Source organism: Oncorhynchus gorbuscha, linkage group LG04 (assembly GCF_021184085.1).
Source record: "Oncorhynchus gorbuscha isolate QuinsamMale2020 ecotype Even-year linkage group LG04, OgorEven_v1.0, whole genome shotgun sequence".
Taxonomy (NCBI): domain Eukaryota; kingdom Metazoa; phylum Chordata; class Actinopteri; order Salmoniformes; family Salmonidae; genus Oncorhynchus; species Oncorhynchus gorbuscha.
The window spans coordinates 3,255,607-3,261,606 of NC_060176.1; the positions used below are offsets into that span (position 1 = coordinate 3,255,607).

At 40.4% G+C, this 6,000-nt stretch overlaps 1 protein-coding gene across 1 annotated transcript in view; it reads right to left on the reverse strand.

The window, feature by feature from the left end:
• LOC124033545 (guanine nucleotide-binding protein subunit beta-5b-like) overlaps positions 1-6,000 on the reverse strand; it is a 279,536-nt gene that overhangs the window by 272,445 nt on the left and 1,091 nt on the right. The window lies entirely within an intron of this gene.

The window sequence follows — 6,000 nt, forward strand, 5'->3', positions numbered from 1 at the left end:
TTCCCAGGATCCTTAGCTTGGTGATGAGCTTCGCCGGTACTATGGTGTTGAACGCTGAGCTGTGGTTAATGAACAGCATTCTCACATAAGTGTTCCTTTTGTCCAGGTGGGAAAGGGCAGTGTGGAGTGCAATAGAGATTGCATCATCTGTGGATCTGTTTGGGCGGTATTGGAGTGGGTCTAGGGTTTCTGGGATAATGGTGTTATTGTGAGCCATTACCAGCCTTTCAAATCACTTCATGGTTACGGACGTGAGTGCTACGGGCCTGTAGTCATTTAGGCAGGTTGCCTTTGTGTTCTTGGGCACAGGGACTATGGTGGTCTGCTTGAAACATGTTGGTATTACAGACTCAATCAGGGACATGTCAAAAATGTCAATTGAAGACACCTTACAGTTGGTCAGCACATGCCCGGAGCACACGTCCTGGTAATCCGTCTGGCCCCGCAGCCTTGTGTATGTTGACCTGTTTAAAGGTCTTACTCACGTCGGCTACGGAGAGTGGGATCACACAGTCATCCGGAACAGCTGATGCTCTCATGCATGCGTTAGTGTTGCTTGCCTCGAAGCGAGAATAGAAGTGATTTAGCTCGTCTGGTAGGCTCGTGTCACTGGACAGCTCGCAGCTTTGCTTCCCTTTGTGGCCTGTAATAGTTTGCAAGCCCTGCCACATAAGATGAGCACCGGAGCCGGTGTAGTATGATTCGATGTTAGCCCTGTATTGACGCTTTCCCTGTTTGATGGTTCGTCGCAGGGCATAGCGGGATTTCTTTTAAGCTTCCGGGTTAGAGTCCCGGGTTAGTGTTGTTGCTGACAAGCAGAGTAATTCCCCTGTATGTTAGACCATTGTTTAGAGGGAGAAATGTTCCACTGATCTGACTAAAAGTACATAAATAATCAAATCTCCTGAAGAAAAGATGACACATCTGCCCCAACTCCCTAACCAAATTACTGTTCTATTTATTGTCCCCCCTCTAGAATAATAAAACTTCCACTTTTGGGTTCACAGTCTGTTTGACAAAATTATTTTCATAGTTACAAATCAGGTCACCCCACCAAACTTCCCTGCTAAAACATACTGCAGGTCTGTCTGCTGCCTTTTCATTGTCACAGCCTAAACGCCAATCACCAAACTAGGGGACTAGTGTGGATCAATCGACTTTAGCACATGCTGTTGAAAGGCTGCATTCTGCAACAGCAACCTAATTTTGTTGACAACATTGTACATAAAACAGTGTTACCGCGCTGCTCTTTCTCAGTGGTGATTTTAGCATAGAAATGTTCTTGAGGCAGACAAAACAAATATAGATTTTTATACATGCCATCAAAGCCACAACACAACACCAACAATACATTAATTGCACTATAACGGTGTCAAATGGTGCCCACAAACTGTTAGGGCCAACATAAAGCTGTCCCAACAGCAGTCCCAACATCTTACCACTGCTACACCTGGCTATCAGTGGAGCTTTGTCTGGCAGTGAAACAGTTCATTCAACCTCATTTACTGCCTTTAAACAAAAACATAGCTGATATGGCCGACTTGCTTAAAGAAATGTGGTTCCTACTGACAATTGAGATGTACAAACTATGGCATAAATAGACGATGAGCGGATAAGAGGCCATCCGTAATTTCGATTAAGACATTAATGAGCGAGCTAGGATGGACGTAGTCAATATAACTATTTGTTCAGCACTTTGAAATGTACAGAGACAGAATTCAGAACATGGGCCGTTCTTACAGTATTCTCCCTGAATACCAAGTCAGAACCGTAGGATAAATATTAGCTGACATTGAAAGCTCTTACAATATTCAATGATTACATTTCCCTAAAACAGGCTGTAGGCTACATGTGCACGACCGAGTAGGTAGAAAAGTAGGTGAAATTAAGAGGAGGAAAAGGACCAAATTATTAGGGTGAGGCACATGGGCTACTAACAGCTTACTACACAACATACACTTAGCATTACTTTCTAGGCTACAGTATACACATCTTCCTGGCATATTACATAATTATGCAGCAGCATACGATACATTTTTGTACTCACCCTGTTGTGCAGTTCTCACTTGAACAGGAAGGTCTTTCGTGGGCAAATATTGTCATCAAAGTTTGGCATTCTCTGGATTTATGGTGTTTTCAAGACAACTGGGAACTCTGGAAAAAAACAAGGTTGAATCATGATGACGTCAGTCATCTTCAGGTCGGAGGTAAAGAAGGAGGCCCGAGTTCCAGACTTGCGATTCCGAGTTGGATGACCATTCAAAATGTATTTTCCCAGTCAGAGCAATTTTTTTCCAAGTTCCCAGTTGTCTTGAACTCTTTGAAGTCAGATTTCCCAGTTCTGAGTTTCCAGGTGTTTTGAACACGGTAGAAGTCATGCTGGATTGACAACATGGCAAATGTTGAATTGTTTATCCTTTTAATCTTGGAAAAGAGGGCCTTTAACCCCAGACTTGGAACCATGAATCCAATTCACTGAATAGCAGGTTAGTGATTGCTTTGCAATGCTTGTAGTTAGGCACTAATTCCTTCCAAACCACTCATTATTGAATTTGTGACTTCCAATCTGTTGTGTGATGTTTATGTCCAATGGCCGATGAGCACAGATATATTTAATCTAAAATTGTGACTTCCGATCTGTTGTGTAATGTTTATGTCCAATGGCCGATGAGCACAGATATATTTGATCTAAAATATCTCCATTATTTATCTTCATATGACAAGGATTAAAAAACATTTTCCAGTAAATTGTCGACTTGATTCATGATGATGACTACTAGCTTGCTAGCTAATATTTTGAAAGCATGATGTTGACATGATCAGTCCACTCAAAGCTACTGTGGATATAACGTGATTTGATGTAATTTTATCTGTGGCCAATGACCTTGAGCCTTCTTGGATGGACACTTCTCATGCAACTCTATGGCAGCACCCAAGGGGGTTGAATTTTTGAGCACTACCCGTAGATTCGGCGGTGACGTAGTGTCCCCTTGAGTGACAGAACACTGAGCCAATCCCAGCATAACTAGAGAACATTACCAACCGCTACGCTCCGTATTTTCTGCTGGCTGCCCCACCACCACATAAAGCTCTGAGCTAGGCTGAAACACTTTCATTTTGGAGCTGCCTTACTTAAAAAGCAAAAAAGACACCAAGTTTGTATGGGGCTTTATTAACTCAATGATTTTTTTGTTTTTGTTTGTTTACATAATAATGTATATAATGTATATATGTATACAGTATCAGTCAAAAGTTTGGACACCTACTCATTCAAGTGTTATTGAATAAGAGTGAAGACATCAAAACGATTACATAACAATTATGGAATCATTTTTTGGTTACTACATGATTCCATATGTGTTATTTCATAGTTTTGATGTATTCACTATTATTCTACAATGTAGCAAATAAAAAATAAAATAAAGAAAAACCCTTGAATGAGTAGGTGTGTCCAAACTTTTTACTGGTATCTTTGTCTAAATGCAACATCTATTCAAATGTGTTTAGGGTCCCCTGGGAAACACTGACCAACACTTTGGTTCCTACCCTGTCATAACTTCTACATGGATTTTTAATTTCTTGTCATGCCAAACAACACCAACCATACAATTAGAACAATCATTCTATTGCTATAGAATCACCCAAGTGTTTTGATCTATATCACAAGTCCATTTGCAATATTTGGTTGAAAAATCACAATTAGATTTTTTTGCCTATATTGTGCTAACAATCTTGTAACTTTATCAGTATATGCAAACATTTGGTGGCACAGAAAGAAAGCAAAAATGATATCATCTTCATGAGATGTGCATCAAAACCCACTGTTCCTAGGCCATCATTGAAAATAAGAATTTGTTCTTAACTGATTTGCCTAGTTAAATAAAGGTTAAAATAAATAAATAAATGTAGGCAATATCTCAATCAATTAAAACATATTTTTCTGGTGTTCCTAAATGTTATGTGGTGCTGGTTACTTTTTACAGTTAGCAGCACCAGTGCTACCAATGAACATGTTTACATTAAGAGCCCTGACTGTCTAGCTTTCATTTCAGTGATTATTAGCGAGCTGGACATGGTCAAGAAACTGTTTGAATGTAGTTCCATTAGAATTTCTACAGTTTAGATTTGGTTTTAGTAATGTTTAAGTATATTAAGTTGGTTCCACCCACCCGCTGTTTTTTTTAACATACAGTATGTTTGACACCCCTGCCTTAACCCGTGTGTGTGTGTGTGTGTGTGTCTTCTCCTTCGCTCTCTGCCTGAAAGCCTCAGCAGCCTCAGGGAGTTGTGAGAAATCAATAGTATTCAGCATCTTCTCCTCTTTATTCATTTAATAACTCTGGAGCATTGGATTATAGTTCAGCTGAACCCCATCATAGAAGCCCCATCACCACCTCTCTGTATCTCTCCCTCTCTATCTACCCGTGTCTCTTTCTCTCTCTCTGTATCTGTCTCGCCATGCAGAGCAGCTGCCATTAAATTGTTTGTGTGTGTACGTCCATACATGTGTGTGTGCGTGTGCCTGTGTGTGTGTGCCTGTGCATATTGATCAGTGTGGTCAGCTTTATAGTGTGTAGTTGTAAACGTCATGTTTTAACTGTCTGATGTTTGATGTGACTGAGATTAAAGTGTTTGCAGGGAAACAGAGTAGCACAGCAGCAAACAGTCCCGACGCTGCCAGCTACCATTATTCTGCTATTAGACCACAGGGAAATTACTATATGACTGGCTGATTTATCAATGTAAATAAGAGCATTTCCTTTAGCGCTGTGTGGTGTGTGTGGTTCTGCTACTGTGTGATCTCTACTGCTTGAGTTCTATTAATCACGTTTCTAACCATCCCTCCAAACACTAGGCGAAGTGTATAGAGAACCCCCATAGGACTCTTTTTGGTTTCAGGGAGAACCCTCTTTGGTTCCAGGGAAAACTGTTTTTGGTTCCAGGGAGAACCCTTTTGGGTTCCGTGTAGAACCCTCTGTGGAAAGGGTCCTACATGGAACCCAAAAGGGTTCTACCTGGAACCAAGAGTGTTCTACCTGGAACCAAAAAGGCTTCTTCAAAGGCTTCTGCTATAGGGACATCTTAAGAACCCTTTTAGGTTCTAGACAGGTCTTTTATTTCTAAGAGAGTACCGTCATACTGACTGGTCTTTTATTTCTAAGAGAGTACCATCATACTGACTGGTCTTTTATTTCTAAGAGAGTACCGTCATACTGACTGGTCTTTTATTTCTAAGAGAGCACCGTCATACTGACTGGTCTTTTATTTCTAAGAGAGTACCGTCATACTGACAGGTCTTTTATTTCTAAGAGAGTACCGTCATACTGACTGGTCTTTTATTTCGAAGAGAGTACCGTCATACTGACTGGTCTTTTATTTCGAAGAGAGTACCGTCATACTGACTGGTCTTTTATTTCGAAGAGAGTACCGTCATACTGACTGGTCTTTTATTTCTAAGAGAGTACCGTCATACTGACTGGTCTTTTATTTCTAAGAGAGTACCGTCATACTGACTGGTCTTTTATTTCTAAGAGAGTACCGTCATACTGACTGGTCTTTTATTTCTAAGAGAGTACCGTCATACTGACTGGTCTTTTATTTCTAGGAGTGTACCGTCATACTGACTGGTCTTTTATTTCTAAGAGAGTACCGTCATACTGACTGGTCTTTTATTTCTAAGAGAGTACCGTCATACTGACTGGTCTTTTATTTCTAGGAGTGTACCGTCATACTGACTGGTCTTTTATTTCTAAGAGAGTACCGTCATACTGACTGGTCTTTTATTTCTAAGAGAGTACTGTCATACTGACTGGTCTTTTATTTCTAAGAGAGTACTGTCATACTGACTGGTCTTTTATTTCTAAGAGAGTACTGTCATACTGACTGGTCTTTTATTTCTAGGAGTGTACCGTCATACTGACTGGTCTTTTATTTCTAAGAGAGTACTGTCATACTGACTGGTCTTTTATTTCTAAGAGAGTACTGTCATACTGACTGGTC